At 34.6% G+C, this 20,152-nt stretch overlaps 1 pseudogene; it reads left to right on the forward strand.

Moving 5' to 3' along the window:
* Positions 1-18,657, forward strand: part of LOC139888223 (inactive beta-amylase 9-like) — a 34,321-nt pseudogene extending 15,664 nt beyond the window's left edge.
* Positions 18,658-20,152: the final 1,495 nt, after the last annotated feature.

A 20,152-nucleotide genomic window follows, 5' to 3' on the forward strand; every position in this document is an offset into this window, starting at 1 on the left:
AACATAGAAATCTGTCAACGAAAACGTTGGTGAAATCATAGGTTTAGTAAGTAAATTGTATTGAACCACAAGGTTCTTTAAGAATTGCTCAACCGAAATCGTTCACATTCCAAAATAGTATTTGTATCACGAGCACCCAATTATCAAGGCTTAACCGAATCTTCCCTCTGAATTTTGAATTTAGTGTTAGAACTTACACTATACATTGTTGAAATTATATTTCATTCACTAACGGTAGCGAACCGTCTGAATGAGGGTTTGTTAAACCCGTATGGCCACACAACATAATTACACGCTTACACTTACACCCTGCAAGTGGAACTAATGATAATTGGATTGAGGACTTTTGTTCAAACTCGTATGCATCTTTGTATTCGTATTTGTTCACAATGTAAAAGCATGAAAAGTAAATAAGTATGAAATGTATGTGTTTCTCAGCCCACGATGTAAAGAATAAAAGTGATTGAAAAAGTGGGACTATGATCTCACCTTGAGTGCAAGAGTTAATAAAGTACTTCAACAAGTAGACGCGTGCAAAGACAAAGCTAGTCTTGACCTAAACATATAGGTTATATCAATAACGGTAAACACAAACGGTCAAAGATGTTCAATTAGTCCTATGGCTCGTTACGACTCGATTATATTAGCATGTGAATCAAATTGTCAAGTTTCATGCAAGATACTAGTAAATAATCATGTTAGAAAGGTTGCATAAGTATTTGGTTAAGTTTGACAAAAAGTCAAACTTGGTCAAAGTCAACGAAAAGTCAACACGTTCGGGTCGGGTCCCGAACTATTTTTCTAAGCTTAGAAGTCATATATGAGCATGTTGGCCAAGTTACATGTTAATCGGAGGTGCGTAGCATAGCAAACATTTTTCGAAATTTGACAAAATAGGTCAGAATCTGACCACGGCATATGCCGCGCCGCGGCCAGATGTGTCGCGCCGCGACATAACACGTGGTCTGGCACCTGGTCAGTTTCAAGGTTCAAGTCTTGGTCAAAACTTCAAATAACCATAAAACGCAAACCGTAAACAACTAGAAGACGTATCTTATACCGTTGGAAAGCTCTTTTGACAAGGAACACAACTAAGCACTTATCATCAAACGACAACATCATTTACAATAGCCGAAAACTCATCAAGTGATCATTAAACGTTCATTTCAAGGTTTCAAGTTCATCAAATGCAATTTGAGTTTCGGGAAACCAATTCACACATATGATATGCCGTTTTGAAGGTAATGGAGCATACATTACAACTAAACACTAACAATTAACATTCCATGGCATTCAAGCATCCAAAAATTCATGTCAAGAACCATCAAACCCTAGTCAAGAATCACAAAATCATTAATCATGTTTTTGAAGTTTTACAAATCAACCTACACATCAAAATGAAGCTAGTGATACTAGTAACACAATTAAAACATGCACTTTAACAATCTAACAACATTAACTCATCCAAAATCAAGGATTAAGCACACCCATCTCAAGTTCATGCTAGTTACTCCAAAAACAACAAATCGAGCAAACCAAACATATATTCATGTTAGACTCGAGCCATAGACACTAACTAACACCATTTCAAATCAAAAACACGAATTTAGAGAAATCTAGAGTTTTAGAAATGTTACCCAAACGAGATGAAGTTGGTATCAAATTGTAGAGGATGAAGAGAGGATTCCAAATATGTAATCGGATTTGTTGTGAGCTTCCAAGATTGAATTTAGATGATGAATGAATGGAATGGGTTTGTGTGTGTGTTCTTGAGATGGAGAGAAAAGGGATGAGGGAGATGATGGAATGGATGAAATGGGTTGACTAGTTGACCTAGTCAACTAGTTTGCCCATTTGGCAACTCCGGTCCCTCGAGTTTCAAAGCGGGTGCGGGATTTAACCGATCGAATATTTTTAAAACGCAAGTTAACGAGAGATGTTATAATTAAATGACGGAATTATTATGAACGTTAGTCAACGGAAACTACGAATTTAAATAACGAAAGGTATTATTTAAAAGAAAAAGACGGTGTTAAAATAAATTTAACGGAAAAACGCGGGATGTTACATTATCCACAACTCAAAAGAAATTTCGTCCCGAAATTTAGTTGGAAGTAGTAGTCGATATCTCTTACTCGAGACTTTACGTTGTCAATGCTATGAATAAGTGAAAGTACGTTCTTGAGGGTTCTCATGAATTTGGATAGTCAGGGTTTTACGTTGCATTAAGGTTCGGTTTTTACGATCCCCAGTTTCAACTGGTTTTCCTATGAAGAGAAGTTTGTCATCGATAGTTGATGTATCCAGCAGGATTGCACGTTCCTGTTCCGCAGGACACGTTTCTAAGTTTGTTGCACGAAATGTTGGGTAAACGGAAACTTAATTGAGTCGGAAGTTCTAAACGGTAGGGAGCGGTTCCAATACGCCCCAAGGTTTCAAAAGGGTTCGATACTGCGGATATAGCCTTTCTCGATTTCCCCAAAATGGATTACACCCCTCCAAGGTGCGGTTTCTCAATATTACGCGGTTACACACTGGGTTTGGTGAGGTTTTCATCTAAGTTTGGTATAACTCTTCTGGCGACAATGGGTTATCTCGAGCCCTTCTCGGACTTGAACGATCTCAATTGTTGTTTCTTGATGGAGTTCAGATTTCGGTGGTTGATGCTTTGGTTAAATGAACAGGGGTATGACATTAGCGGTCATATAGGGTTTCGGAAAGTGCGCGTGAACACACGAGTGGTAACTACTGTTGTAAGAGTGATCTACTAAAGGTGACAATACGAGTTTGTGACATGTCTTTCCAAGACGTAAATCGTTCGTTTGCTCGGTTCGTCAGTTTGTGGGAGATACGCGGTACATGTGTCTAAGCGGGTCTCCAAGGTTCCTTGTAAAACTAGAAGTGAAACGAGTATTTCAATACGGAATAATTGACAAGGATACACCATGTTGGAATAGAATCTCTTAAGATACGTTTGAACAAGTTAGTTAGGGTTCGAAAAAAAAAATGTTCGTTAGGACTATTCACCCTCGTGGCGAATACTTATGTAATATGAGGAGTTTCTCTATCCATGGAGAAATGTTACAAGGAGTTTCTTTAAACGGAAAAGCGAACGGTAAAGATAGTAGTGAAATGAGGACTTAGAATAGGATGAGTTTACATCTCGAGATTGCCATAACGTGCCTCTAGTTGTCAAATGTTGAAGTCTGAAAGAGAAACGAGGTAGTACACGTAGTTGTATAGTTCGGGGTTGAATAATAGTTGACCGATTATCAGAAACACAAGGGCGTTAAGTCAAAGATGAGTGAAGTATCGTTGGATTGTGTGCTATCTTAAATTCCAGTAATATCAGACGGTGACGGTGAAATAACAGAGGTATGTAGTGTTGTACATGATGACGAGAAGATTGATCGGATCCACAATTTAGTATTCGGATTCTTCGTGTAAAATAACGAATTTTAGTTATGTTGATTTTTGAGTCGAGAGAGTATGCCTTTCGGCGTTCAAATAGAAATATTTCCATGTTCGAGTTCCATCTGTTGCTATACGATTTTAACTAGAAATGTTGGTGTGAAGAATCACGCTCAAGGTTCGAACACGGAGAGGTTTAAAGTTTTCCCTTAGTGAGTTAACGAGTTTAAAAGTCGTGTAACACGAGAAAAGTCAGGAATGAATCTTCGGTAAAAATAGACGAGATCTAGGATTTTACGAATACAAGTCTGAGTTGAGAGAGTTTCATGATCACGTGTGGCTTGATTTCGAGATTGATTGTAATGCCTTGACCATTAACATCATGGTCTAGAAAATTTGACTTCGTTTAACAGAAATTCTCACTCGGAGAATTTGGTATAGAGTTGCTCTTTTCTCAAAAGTTCGAGCGTAAGACGGTGATGTTGTTCGTTTTCCTTCTTTACCTAAATAAGTTAAGACGTCATCTATAAATACGATAACAGATTTGTCTAGATAAGTTGCATACGTGATTTAGGAGGTTCATGAATACGGACGGAGTCCTAAATAAATCAAACGGTACTAAGAGAGATTTACAACTAACGTTGCGAGTTCGGAAATGGCTTAGGAGACATCGTCTCACTTAACCCCCAATTGATGATAACCGGAACGGAGGTCGTTTTGGAATACACACGGGATTCATGCAAGAAATCATGAGGTCATGGATGCGAGGGAGAGGGTATCGGTTTCCAACCGAAAATTACTCAGTTCACAATAATCTATACAAGATGATGGGGAAACAAATTTTTTTTTTTTTTTTTTTTTTTTTTTTTTTTTACGAATAGGTTTCGAGCTCCCTAGTTCTATAGGTGTCAAGTCAAAAGTCTTAACGTATATCCTCCAATAAAATTTATAGGCACACAATATTTTCCGTTGGTCACTTAAATCGTCTAAGTAGTATCTAGGGGAAAAAGTGGAATGTAAAGAGCACGAGTCAAAGACTTGTTTATAAAATGTCTAACGGTAACCGAATCGAATAAACATGAAACGTGAGAATTTCGAGGAGAAACATACCCGTGACTAGTCCATCGTCGTCTCGGGCATCCTAGGCGTTGATGTTGAAAGTTTAACGGCGTGCGTTGGGGTTGATTTTCTTATTTGGGCACGCACTCCTAAAATGACCCGGTTGGCCACATTCAAAACAAACACCCGTCTTGGGTGCATTGGGCTCCTTTTGAGCGACGGGAGCGGTATTCCTACAATCGTGGGCTACATGGCCACTTCTTTGACACTTCAAGCAAAAAGGTTTGCCACATTCACCTAAATGATGTTTGTAGCACTCGTTACAATACGGTAGGTGTCCGGTATAACCTTTCTTGTCGTTGGGGATGAAGGGCTTTTTGGCGGGGTTGTTGTAATTGCTTGATTGGGGGGCTTCCCATTTTCTTTTGTTGTCACCCGATTTATCCTCGGCTTTAGGTGCCGGCACTTCAATTTCGTCCACTGTTTCAATCAATTGGCGGGCCATATTCAAAGCCTCTTGGTGGTTAGCGGGTTTGGATGACATTACTCCTTGTTTGATGCTCTTGGGGAGACCATCCATGTAAAGTTCAACCCTTAAAGATTCGGGGTTCACAAGATTTGGGCACATCAAAGCAAGTTCGGAGAATCGTTGATTATATGCCTTTAGGTCATTCCCGACCGCTTTTAAAGTTCTTAGTTCGTGTTCGAGCTTACGGGTCTCTTCGCGCGGGAAGTATTCGGTGATCATCTTTTTCTTTAAGTCGGCCCATGAGAGTGTGTGGGCTTCATCGATACCCACCGACAGCACATACGTATTCCACCATGTGAGGGCGATACCGGCAAAAGTGTGGGTGGAATATTTGACTTTGTCTTGGTCCCGACAACCGCTTATGCTAAAAACGGCTTCTGTTTGCTCAAACCATCGGGTGAGCACAACCGGTCCTCCGGTCCCATCGAAGGTGTGAGGTTTGCACCCCATGAAAGTTTTGTAGGAGCAACCCTCGTTTGAATTACCGGCTCCATGGTTGTTGTGGTTGTGGTTGTTATTGTTGTTGTTGGAGGAGTGACCGGCCATGGCCGCATCCACGGCAGTGGCTATCATACGTTGGAGGGCTTGTTCGGGAGTTTCGGGAGGAGCGCGTCGACGAGCCATGGTTCCTTCATGACACAAGAATATCGTTGGTTAGTATTTTCAACAATACTAACCGGAGTATGGAATAAGGATAGAGAGAAAATTTTCCTTGACTCGCCCTAAATTCTTTATGTCATAATGTCGGAACGTCCATGTGAATCACCGTAATATAATCCCGGAAATTATATTACCCTGATTCTCATGTGCATTTAACATTACTTCATAAAGTCAAGGTGGCGCGTCAACAAAATTTATTAACGTAAGATCAAGATCGAATACAAGTTAGATATGATAGAAGAGTTCGAGTATAAATGCACAAATAGTCAAGTAATTCCTACTGCAGTCTATATGCCGGTTGTAGTCTAGATTCACCTATGTACCCTATGACTCGGGGTGGACACAAATGAACTCTAAATCCCTACAACCAAGGCTCTGATACCAACTGTAGCGACCCCGACAAATCGTCAAGTGACGGCGTCGGCTACGTGGGTCCCATTACCTGATTATAAGTCTTTAAGATAACGTTTGACCAAAATATGTCGCCTTCATTTCAAAATAAAGATTGTTTCAAAGTTTACAAGAATTGTTCAACCAAAAGTTAAGTTACAACGTTATAAGTACGATTGAAATCTAGGCGACACGGTTTAAAGTAAAGTCAAAAGACGCTCCATGAAAAGCATGTATACTCGACATCCAATGCAAGTATCAATTAATGAGCGGAAGCATGTATCACATATCGTGCAAGACCTGAGAAAAACATAGAAATCTGTCAACGAAAACGTTGGTGAAATCATAGGTTTAGTAAGTAAATTGTATTGAACCACAAGGTTCTTTAAGAATTGCTCAACCGAAATCGTTCACATTCCAAAATAGTATTTGTATCACGAGCACCCAATTATCAAGGCTTAACCGAATCTTCCCTCTGAATTTTGAATTTAGTGTTAGAACTTACACTATACATTGTTGAAATTATATTTCATTCACTAACGGTAGCGAACCGTCTGAATGAGGGTTTGTTAAACCCGTATGGCCACACAACATAATTACACGCTTACACTTACACCCTGCAAGTGGAACTAATGATAATTGGATTGAGGACTTTTGTTCAAACTCGTATGCATCTTTGTATTCGTATTTGTTCACAATGTAAAAGCATGAAAAGTAAATAAGTATGAAATGTATGTGTTTCTCAGCCCACGATGTAAAGAATAAAAGTGATTGAAAAAGTGGGACTATGATCTCACCTTGAGTGCAAGAGTTAATAAAGTACTTCAACAAGTAGACGCGTGCAAAGACAAAGCTAGTCTTGACCTAAACATATAGGTTATATCAATAACGGTAAACACAAACGGTCAAAGATGTTCAATTAGTCCTATGGCTCGTTACGACTCGATTATATTAGCATGTGAATCAAATTGTCAAGTTTCATGCAAGATACTAGTAAATAATCATGTTAGAAAGGTTGCATAAGTATTTGGTTAAGTTTGACAAAAAGTCAAACTTGGTCAAAGTCAACGAAAAGTCAACACGTTCGGGTCGGGTCCCGAACTATTTTTCTAAGCTTAGAAGTCATATATGAGCATGTTGGCCAAGTTACATGTTAATCGGAGGTGCGTAGCATAGCAAACATTTTTCGAAATTTGACAAAATAGGTCAGAATCTGACCACGGCATATGCCGCGCCGCGGCCAGATGTGTCGCGCCGCGACATAACACGTGGTCTGGCACCTGGTCAGTTTCAAGGTTCAAGTCTTGGTCAAAACTTCAAATAACCATAAAACGCAAACCGTAAACAACTAGAAGGCGTATCTTATATCGTTGGAAAGCTCTTTTGACAAGGAACACAACTAAGCACTTATCATCAAACGACAACATCATTTACAATAGCCGAAAACTCATCAAGTGATCATTAAACGTTCATTTCAAGGTTTCAAGTTCATCAAATGCAATTTGAGTTTCGGGAAACCAATTCACACATATGATATGCCGTTTTGAAGGTAATGGAGCATACATTACAACTAAACACTAACAATTAACATTCCATGGCATTCAAGCATCCAAAAATTCATGTCAAGAACCATCAAACCCTAGTCAAGAATCACAAAATCATTAATCATGTTTTTGAAGTTTTACAAATCAACCTACACATCAAAATGAAGCTAGTGATACTAGTAACACAATTAAAACATGCACTTTAACAATCTAACAACATTAACTCATCCAAAATCAAGGATTAAGCACACCCATCTCAAGTTCATGCTAGTTACTCCAAAAACAACAAATCGAGCAAACCAAACATATATTCATGTTAGACTCGAGCCATAGACACTAACTAACACCATTTCAAATCAAAAACACGAATTTAGAGAAATCTAGAGTTTTAGAAATGTTACCCAAACGAGATGAAGTTGGTATCAAATTGTAGAGGATGAAGAGAGGATTCCAAATATGTAATCGGATTTGTTGTGAGCTTCCAAGATTGAATTTAGATGATGAATGAATGGAATGGGTTTGTGTGTGTGTTCTTGAGATGGAGAGAAAAGGGATGAGGGAGATGATGGAATGGATGAAATGGGTTGACTAGTTGACCTAGTCAACTAGTTTGCCCATTTGGCAACTCCGGTCCCTCGAGTTTCAAAGCGGGTGCGGGATTTAACCGATCGAATATTTTTAAAACGCAAGTTAACGAGAGATGTTATAATTAAATGACGGAATTATTATGAACGTTAGTCAACGGAAACTACGAATTTAAATAACGAAAGGTATTATTTAAAAGAAAAAGACGGTGTTAAAATAAATTTAACGGAAAAACGCGGGATGTTACAATAATGTACAAGGAAAGAGCAATTCTTGGTTGGGACTTAGTGACCATCCTAAGTATGTCTAGATATATTTTAGATGTACATGTTTTCCTATAACACTTATATGTTATCCTTAATCTAGTCTTAATCATTATTAAGGTGTCATTAGGCGTGATTAATCAAGATTAGTGTTCTAGTGACCAAACACCTTTGGGAATGAAGAAGACAACTATCTTAAGCATGTTTGAACAAGTTTCATAAATTATAGATGCCCGAAAGTGGTCAAACATTTTTCGATCAAAAACCGGACATAGGTTTCTGCGATCGACCCACGGCTGACCGTGGAGTCGATCGTGCATCCCTGATTCACAAATCAGGGTGCAGGATTCCACGGTCTGACCTGTGATCGACCGTGGTTCAGTCGTGTTCCCTGTTTCTCATTTTAGGCTTTCTTTGATTTTTGATCTTTTGCTAGATCAAGTGTGGATTAATGAACTTGATGATTTATGTCAAGATGTCTACCATCACCTTTAGCTATGTGGATATGTCATCATCAAAACACTTATCGTTATGGGTTAAGATTAATATAGTCATTAAGTATAATCCCATGTTAATTCACATTTCACCACCCATATACACCAATAAAATGTTTGGTAATTAATAATAATTAATATTAATATTATTAGTATTTATATTATATTTGATAATAATATGAGAGAGAAAATATATCTTTGTTTGCTTTTCATTTTACAACTTTCTTTAGTTCTTACTCTTTTTTCCTTAACAAAGGAGTGTCTTTAATCTCAATCTATAGTTTTATTTATTTAATATTTGGCTTGTGGAACCGTAGTGACTATATTTGATTTTCGATAATTCAAACTAATATATTTGTTAATTTTGTTGATTCTGCATACGATTTATATTCTATAGGATATCTTACTATACACAAGACAAGATTACATACGGTGTTTAGCCTTTTTATGTTTTCTTTTACTATACGATTTATTTATTGACTCTACTCCATAGTAAATTTGTTTATTTTTATTAATGCAGGTTATTTCAAGTGATTAGTCTTTCGGGCTTATTGAAGTTGAAATTTAGACATGTATTTTTTATGTTCTTCAGAGATGATTGTTTTAAATGTAACGTTTTTTAAATTATTCTGGCTAATTTAAATGCCTTGTATGAGTTTGTAATTTGATGAGAAAGCTTGTAAATTTATAAAAAGCAACAAATTCTTCAATGGTATTTCTACTTATAATTAACTTTTGTTTTATTTTTAGTGTTGACATATTAAGATTTGACGATATTCATACAACTTTTGTGAATGAACCTTTCCCTTATGAATCGAGCTCGAGTATTGCTTGCTTAAAGAGCTCAAGTATTGCTTAACGAGCTCAATTTCTTTGTTTTTTAGAAAAAAACGAGCTTATAACGCGTCGAGCTCGAGCTTTCCACGTGAATTTCGAGCCGAGCTCGTGCTTAAAATCTAAAGCTCAAATCGAGCCGAGCTCGAGCTTTCTGAAAACTAAACGAGTAAAGCTCGAACACTAGCAAGCTTGGGCTCGGCTCGTTTACAGCCCTAGCCACCCATTATATGTGATGCCCGATAAAAAGTGTTTTAAATCTTAAATCTTAATATTAAAAATAAGTTCTTTTTATTACTCTGTATGAAAGTGCATTTGAATGTAATAGATATAGGCTCTATAAAATTAATATATAAATAATTCTGCAAAGTAATGTTACTTGAAAGGTGTTCAACTTGAATTAACATTAAAATCTTTAAGAAAAATAAATACCAAAGTGGTGATCACTTTAGTTTCTTCAAGTAACCAAGTAACCAACTACATATTCTTTTTTCTTTAATCAACTTTTTTTCAAGTAAAATAAAACAAGGGGTTGCTTGGTAAAATATGACTACTATTCAGAGCCACCAATGAATTTTCTTGGCCCACGAATACTTGCCACTACAAAAAATAATTATAAATGATTTTTGTGAAATAATATGATTACCAAGTGAATTTTGCCAATTAGGCATAAATCTTACTAATTGTTATAATTCAGTAGGCTTATAACTACCTTTAATGGTTATAAGAACAAAGAGAGAAAAAGAGAGAAGAAGGAGAGAAGAAATATTGATATTGATATTTCAAGAGAAATGGTGCACCTTAAATGGTTACCATACATGTCTATTTATAGTATAAAATATTACTATGCAAGAAATATAATAATAATAAAATTAACATCCAATCTAGATATTTTATAACACAATCTAGATATTTTATAACACTCCCCCTTGGATGACAATTTTATTAGAGAATAACTAGTACTGCCTCGTTAAAAACCTTGCTAAAGAAAACTCATTGGGATAAAACTTTAGCTAAGGGAAAAAGAGTGCAGCATAAAGTTGACTCCCCCTCAAGTAGGCAACGCCTGAGTTGTTACATCTTCTGAACATGCCTCATGCCAATATTATGAACGTGTGTTCTGAAAATAGCAGTTAGCAGTGCTTTGGTATAAAGATCAGCAGAGTTGTTGATTGAACGTATCTCATTTTAATCTGGTTGTCTTTTACGATATCTTGAGTATATGAGAAAAATCTGAGGTTTTCATCTGAAACTGTATCATCTAAATCTTTTATGTACAAGTTTGGCCCTCGTGATTTGTCTACAGTCTCCTTCATGGTTTGTTCAAACCGTTATTTCAGTTCCTATTCCCTTTCAGTCTTTTTCTGAGCCTTACCAATATACCATTCTTTTCCATCAAACTTATGACCGTTAAGACCGTTTATAGCTTTAGCGCCTCGTCAGCATTTATGTTTTGTTCTGTCATTTTTGATACTCTTCTTTCATTTGTATTATGTAAGCTGTATTATCTTCATAGATAGTTGTTACGCTTTTATAGCGTTCTAGTCCACAAGAATCAATAATGATTTGTATCATTGATCTTAACTAAAATCATTCCCGAGTAGCTTCATGTAATGCAATCACTTCGGCATGATTTGATGATGTTGCAACAAGTGTTTGTTTTGAGAACGTCATGATATTGCGGTGCCTCCATTTAGGAATACATATCCAGTTTGAGATTTAGCTTTATGTAGATCGGATAAATAATCTGCATCTGTATAACCAAACAAATCTTGTTTCGAGTTGTTAGAATAAAATAATTATAAATCAGTAGTTCCCCGAAGGTATCAAACTATTTGTTTGATCCCATTCCAATGTCTTTTGGTAGGGGCTGAGCTAAACCTTGTCAACAAATTAACTGCAAAAGAAATGTCAGATCTTGTATAATCTATAAGATACATAAGAACCTCAATTGCACTAAAATATAGAACTTCCGATCTGTTAAAATTTTCATGATCTTCGCAGGGATGAAATAGATCAGTGTCAATATTGAGTGATCTAACAACAATGAGTTTGTCTTTAAAAAAATGTTTTAAAATCTTTTCGGTATAAGTTGTTTGATGTACAAGTAAACCATTAGGCATATGCTCAATTTGCAATCCAAGGTAATACTTGGTTTTTTCAAGATCTTTCATTTCAAAATAATTCTTTAGAAGTTGAATGATTTCATAGATCTCTTTATTTGTTCATATGATGTTAAGAACATTGACATAAACAACTACGATCTCATATCCGAACATTGTTTTTATAAAACATACGTGCAAAATAAGTTTATATTTATACCCTTTTTTTTTATCAAGTAGTCATTTAATCGGTTATACCACATACGTCCCGTTTGTATAAACCCACTTAGAAATCTTTGTGATTTAATGGAATATATTCCCTTGGGTTTTACATTAGATGCTTATGATACCTTAACCCTTTAGGTATATTCATATATATCACTATTAAGTGATCCATACAGATAAGTAGTAACAACATTCATGAGATGCATTTAAATAACTACCAGGTTGATTAAGTATCTAATAAGTAATTGTATCCATTACAGGAGGATAATTTTTCCTCCTAATTCATTTCTAGTCTTTGTGGGAAATATTGAGTTACAAGTCTAGTTTTGCCTTGTAACTTCATTTGCACATTTCTTTTCGGATAAAAATTCATTTGTATCCCATACGTTTCACATCTTTAAAAGTGATAACGATTGATCCGAAAACTTTTCTTTTATCGAGCGATTCTAATTCAGCTCTTATTGCTCCTTTCCATTGAGCTCAATCATGTCCATTTTGTATATTCAATGACAGATTTTAGTTCCAGATCATCATCTTTATTCATGATGTCATTGTAACATTATATGAAAATATCTCATAGAGATTTTAGTTTCATTTCGGTTCCATAATATTGCATAATTTATCGCAATTTTAGTATTTACATTTATCAATATCCTCTGCAGAAGGAATATTGATTTGTGGTTCTTCTTGAACACTTTCTCTTACCTCATTATCAGCTGATTTTCTTTTTCGAGGATTTTTATCTTCGGAACCAATTGATCTTCCACGTTTGATGCGTGGCAAAGACTCAACAGTGACATTATTGCCAGCTTTTGGAATTTCAGTTCGAGCTGGAGCATTTATCGCTGGTATATATGATTAAGTCACTTTTTATATCTGTAAATGCATAAAGTAATTAATTTGCAAGTTCTTGCATATGCATTATTTTTGAACTTTCGTTTCACATTCTTTTGTGCGAGTTCAATATACCTTAATTGATGTTCACATCATGAAGCATCATTTTATTTTTTATTTTTATTTCTCCCCCTAATCTAGGGAACAATGTTTTATTAAAATGACAATCAGCAAAACGTGCTGTAAAAACATCACCCATCATGGGTTCAATATATCTTATGATTGAAGATGTTTTATATCCAAAATATATTATCATCTTTCTTTGAAGAACCATTTTATTGTGTTGTGGTGATACAATTGGAACATACACTGCACAACCAATGTTTTAAGGTAGAAAATATTTGGCTCTTGGCCAAAATCAAGTATTAAGTGAAAATATTTACGACTTTCACATGGTATAATGCGAATTAATGTCGCAGCATGTAAATTTACATGTCCACATATAAATATTGAGAGATTTGTACTCATTATCAATTGTCTAGTTATTAGCTGTAAGCGTTTATCTATTGATTCAGCTAAACCAATTTTGTGTATGCACATGAGCAACTGGATGTTCAACAACAATCCCTGTAGATATATAATGATCATTAAATGCTTGAGATGTTAACTCACCAGCATTATCAAGTCTCATCCTTTTAATGGTGTAATCAGAATAATGTGTTCTCAATTTAATAATTTGTGCAAGAAACTTTGCAAATGCCATATTACGGCTTGATAACATACAAATATGAGACCATCCGCTAGATGCGTCTATTAGAACCATGAAATATCAAAATGGTTCACATGATGGATGAATTGGTTCATATATCTTACCTTGAATTCTTTCAAGAAACATTTGTGATTCTTTTTCACAATATACTTTTCATTAATCACCATATGTGCTTTCCATTAATCACCATATGTGTTTTTTTTTTTTTTTTTATAAATCACCATATGTGTTTTTTTTTTAATCATATATCCTTTTCACCATATACGCTTTTAATCATATGCGCTGTGTTTTTCACCATATACGCTTTTAATCATATGCGATTTTCATCATATGCGTTGTGCTTTTCATCATATTCGCTTTTTATCATATGCGCTTATCATATGCGATGCGCTTTTTATCATATGCGCTTTTTATGTGAATAGTAAATTAATTAATTTCGTTTTACTATTCATATGAATTAATTTAGATTTACTATTTTGTTAATTGAGTAATATATATATACATCATATACTTGTGACTCCGAAGGCTCAAATGAATTTGACCATATAGTTATACGTTGTACCTTGCACATTAATTTTTAGTAGAAGCTTTAGATGCATATTATTTTCAGTAGAAGCTTTAGATGCACTTTTTTTTTAATCACCAAATACCACAAACACTTTGTTTGCGTTTGTTCATAGTCATCAATGAAAACAATTTTCTTTAATTTTATTTTATACAATAAAATTAACGCATCATTATTCTTTTCAAAAACAATAATCTATTGTTATTGTTCACTTGTGCCATGTTTAACAACAAAAGTCAACAACCTCTGTCTTGTTTGTTGTGGCAACCAAAAACAACCTTTGCTTTTGTTACCGAGAATCCAAGACCAAAAAATAATTAATTTTTAATTAATCTTTTATCAAAACCATAAATAATTTTATTGATCTACGTTGATATGGCCATAAAGAATTGACGGCTGACCTACTTTTGTAAGTGTATTTCGGCTATCATCCCAAAAACGCACAACGACCTTTTTTTTTTTTATGAACTATTTGTTTCATATCTAGCTTAGGCAATTATTGTGAACATTTGGTCCCTATAAGAGCATTTATTTTTTAGACTTTTAGTTGATTTGTACTTGTCACAATTAGGGATAGCACCCGCGGGTCGTGGATGCGGATCCATTGGATCCATCACCCGTACCCGCGGATTTTTTTTAAGAGACATCCAATTGAACCCTTGTTCGTTGAAACAATTTGACTATATTTTTACTCCCCATTATTAAACGGGCCATTTTGATACACACTCTTAAAAAAATAATTTGTTTTTAAGTTTTATTATTCAACCTCCTTTTTTCAACGGTCACGTTTTTAACAAAACATTTGACAAGTTTGGAAAAAAGTTTTTTATTGATTATCATCAAAAGTTTTCTATTGTCACTCTACTGGATGGAATTATGGCATACAACCAAAATTGCAACCCAACACTACATAAGAACAAAAAGGTTGTTTTTAATTAACATATGTATATGTGTTAAACTCGGAATAATAATAACTTATTTTAGAAAATTAACATAAGACATGTTGAAACATTTTTGTCACATTTAGCTCATCAAGTCTAATACTTATCATTGATAGATTTTATCACGTCTAGGAGATGTTTACTTTTTTCTTGTATTAAGTCCTACTTTCATTTACCTTTGTTTGGAAAAAAGTTTTTTTTTACTTTGCTTTCCCCCTTTCTGTAAAACTCATTTAAACACTTTCTTTGTTTTTTTTTTTAAAAAAACTTCCTTTTTTTTACGTTACCCGTAAATTATAAATATATAAAAAAAACTTTTTGTTTAAATTTTTTTTCTAGTTTTTAAAAGGCCACTTGACCAATTTTTTAATTCTTTCACAACACCTGATATCGTGATCGTGACCTTTCACCAAAGCAAGAGATATTCTTGATAAACTAAACACGGACTCGTGTTTGAAATTTTCGGCCACAAAAAAATTCATTTGATAAAAGTATATATTTTTTTTTAGTTATAGAAGGAGACCACTTCATTTTCAATACTTCATTTTTGGCAAAAAAAACTATTCCATTTTACCATCCCCTTTTTTTTCTTACTTTAACTTTTAAGATATACTTTTAATAAAAATACAAACTACTTTTTCTTATTTTAACTTTTAAGATTTACTTTTAATAAAATACAAACTACTTTTTGTATTTTAACTTTTAAGATTTACTTTTAATAAAAGTACAAACTACTTTTTCTTATTTTAACTTTTAAGATTTACTTTTAATAAAAATACAAACTATTTTTTTATTTTAACTTTTAAAATTATAAATTTAAGAATAAACATTAGTATGCATGAAATAAATAATGATTAATTGCATAAGTAATCATAAATGTTAGATAACATATAAAGACCCCGTCGTATTCGTATTGATCGGAATTAATCTCGACCCATGGTACCGTGTTGTCAAATGACGTGTTGCGTACATAAAGTACCGTGTTGTCAAATGACGTGTTGCGTACAATCATGAGGTCTTATTAACATAAATATAAATGTTAGTGAAGTTAATAAGAGTTAGATTACAGAAAATATAATTCATGTGGTATAACCGACCATATATAACTTAAATAACATAAATATAAATGTTAGTGAAGTTAGTAAAAGTTAGATTACAGAAATATAATTCAGGTGGTATAACCGACCATATATAACTTAAATAACATAAATATAAATGTTAGTAGTCCAAAATTTGATATATTCGAGTCTGAAAATTATTAATAATTTCATACCTTGATTAGTGATTCGTGATCGTTTGAGATATCTTTTAATTACACTAAGCTTTTCGTGCTGATAACGTGTTATAATTCAGTAGGCTTATAACTACCTTTAATGGTTATAAGAACAAAGAGAGAAAAAGAGAGAAGAAGGAGAGAAGAAATATTGATATTGATATTTCAAGAGAAATGGTGCACCTTAAATGGTTACTATACATGTCTATTTATAGTATAAAATATTACTATGCAAGAAATATAATAATAATAAAATTAACATCCAATCTAGATATTTTATAACACAATCTAGATATTTTATAACACTAATAATAATTTAATGATCATAAGTCCATCTACCACTAAATTGCAGGGGAGGTGATATTTCCAAACATATTTTTGATAGATCCACACATTTTTGTTGTTACTTTTCAGTTATGCCCTCCAATATTTTGAAATGAAATTTTTATATAACACATCATTGAGCAGTTTAGTGACTTTGTGTGGATTTATCGAAAACAAGTTTGGAAATATCAATTCGCAAATTGCAGATGGGTTAGGGTTTCAGCTCAATCTTTTTCTCATTCTCAATCTGCTGTTCCCACCAAAGCTTCTCAAGAACATATTACAATTTCAAATCATGTAAGTTGTCATTGATGTTATCTACTTAACAGTAGTAGTTTAAATATTCAGTCATATTGTTTTTGTAGAACACTTTTTTAATGTATGTATGGATGGATGCTTGTTGAATGTGCAGGAAGATAGTGTGAAGTTATATGTTGGATTACCAATGAATTCTGTTACTGAATGTAATGCAATAAACCATTCAAGAGCAATTGCAGCTGGACTTAAGGCTTTAAAGTTGTTAGGAGTTGAAGGTGTTGAGCTCCCAATTTGGTGGGGAGTTGCAGAAAATGAATCCATTGGGAATTATAATTTACCTTATTCTTGTACAAATGATTCAAGAATCGGGTCTCAAACTTCATGTTTCCCTCTGTTTTCATGGATCCAAAGAAGATAACATTCCACTCCCTAGTTGGGTATCGAAAATCGGTGAATCTAAACCCGATATCTTCTTTACTGATCGGGCTGGAAAGCGTTATGATGAATGTTTGTCGTTTGGTGTTGATGATCTTCCTGTTTTCGATGGCAAAACTGCTATGCAAGTGTATAAAGGGTTCATTGAGAGCTTCAAGACGTGTTTTGCTCCGTATATGGGGTCCACAATCACTTTAAGAACCTTAAAGTTTTGATCTTTTTCAATTTTAACATCTAGGATGATGAAATCTTGAAACGAGTATTAAATTATTTGTTGAATCATTTGCAGGAGGTGACAATTGGTATGGGACCAGATGGTGAGCTTCGTTATCCGTCTAACCATGATCAAATCAAGAGTAAAGTTGGTTATGGTGCAGGGGAGTTTCAATGTTATGATGAAAACATGATGCGAAATCTGAAACAACATGCCGAAAATGTTGGAAACCCTAATTGGGGACTTGGGGGCCCACATGATGCACCAAGTTACAACCAGCAGCCAATTGTTGACAGTTTCTTTAAACAAGGTGGTTCATGGGAGAGTCCTTATGGTGATTTCTTTCTTTCATGGTATTCGAACCAGCTCGTATCTCATGCAGACCGAATGCTATCGTTAGCTAAATCGTCTTTTAGTGACACTACAGTTATGGTGTCGGCTAAAGTACCGCTTATTCATTCATAGTACAGAAGCCGGTCCCATCCATCAGAGGTAACAGCAGGGTTTTATAACACAATTAACAGAAACGGATATGAAGAAATCGCAAAGGTTTTTAGTGAAAATTCGTGTAAAATGGTCTTGTCGGGAATGGATCTTTTGGATGAACAACAGCCGAATGAGTTGTTTTCGAGCCCCGAGTTACTTCTTGAAGACATAACAGATGCTTGTAAAAAGCATGGTGTTAAAATTTGTGGTCAGAATTTGTGTGTTGCAGACAATGTTAAGAGTTTTGAACAAATTAAGAAGAATTTAGTTGGTGAGAATGGAATTGATCTATTTCTGTACCAGAGAATGGGTGGTGACTTTTTTTCGCCTAAAACGTTCTCTTTGTTTTCGGCGTTTGTTAGGAGGTTAAATCAACTTGAAATTGATTCGGATGATTTGGGTGTAAATGAACAAGATGCTTTGTTTGTACCTGGTAGAAACAGAACACTCCAAGTTGTATAGATTTGTGATGATGTTTACTTTGGAAACTTGTATATTTGTATGTGAATCATAATCCAATATTTTAAATTCTTGAAGGTGTTTATGAGTGTGGATCTTTGTATATGTTATATTGTAGGTTTGATCCATTTGTTAATGGTAGTAAAAGTAATTAATTTGATGTTATCCTTTTCTTCTCCATATTGTTTTTATTCTGTTAATGTAGTTAAGAGTAGTTAACTAGTTAAGGGTGGTTAAAATTATTCATTTCAATTGGATCATAAATCAGATAACTTGTGCACATATCAACTCCCAACTCCCAAGTTGGCTAATTGTAAAAATAGGATCAAGATAGTGCAAATGGAGCATCCCTCATTGCAGTCATCGAATTTTTTCTTGTTGTCGAACATTATACGATTATAGTTTAAGGGCCCATTTGGCTCACGAAATCAAATGGGATTCCTGCGGAATCGGAATGGAATCTAGACACGCGTCGTGTCTAAATTCAATTTCAATTCCGCCGGAATCTCATTGAATTCAGTGAGCCAAACGGGGCCTAACTTTATGTCTTTGTTGTTGACCTATTCCTTAAAATAAAGCATACCTCATGCAGTCAAGATTAAAAAAGGCGCGACACGGGTTCTAGTCGTTTGGTAGCTTAAAGGGTCGAGATGTATATTGACCAACGTTGACTTATAAATATATATTTATATATAAATTTAAAGTCAAATACTTTTCTTGACTGATTTGTACTATAATCGCTATCACCGTTAGTTTATTACAAATAATCGAACTAAATACGACAATTTTAACTGATTTGACCGACTTTCTAACTTTTTACGACTCTGTCCCATACTCCCATCTTTTGACCGACGGTCACCAATTTGTACTTTTGACCGAAACGGTAGAGACAGAGACGGGACATGCAAGTCACCAAATTGCTGCAATGGCATGAGACGGGGTCGTTTGCAACCATGCACGCAATCAAAAAAATAGACATTCGACGGAATTTAAACATCATTCGACTTACCTATAAAGATCTAAGCATCACATGATTCAAATAAAAATGAAACAGAAGGCTTTAGTTATCCAAGAAATATATGATAATATTCTGATGTGTTTATGAACATCAATTTTGCAAAAGACCAATGAACTACCATTCAGAATGTTGTAATCACTTGGTCATAAGTATCATATGTTGAAAGCAAAGTAAGATTACATTTGGCATCTTCATAGACAACCAAAAACTAACATTTTTCAGAAGATTTATACATAACTGTAAGATGACAAAACACTAGTTTGTATTGCCATCCTAGATATGATCATATGAACATATATTTCCCATAGATTTTGCAAGAGAAGTTAGAATCATTTGATAAAGTAGTAATAATGACCTCGGCTACCAAAAAATGTCCTTAGTGGCTGTACAGCAGGAACATTGCCGCATTGTGTGTCCTAACAGATGTCCCCACAAAGGCTACAATGACGTGTCAAAACGGGCGGGTTAGGTGATATGAAT

This window comes from Rutidosis leptorrhynchoides, chromosome 2 (genome assembly GCF_046630445.1).
Source record: "Rutidosis leptorrhynchoides isolate AG116_Rl617_1_P2 chromosome 2, CSIRO_AGI_Rlap_v1, whole genome shotgun sequence".
Classification (NCBI taxonomy): domain Eukaryota; kingdom Viridiplantae; phylum Streptophyta; class Magnoliopsida; order Asterales; family Asteraceae; genus Rutidosis; species Rutidosis leptorrhynchoides.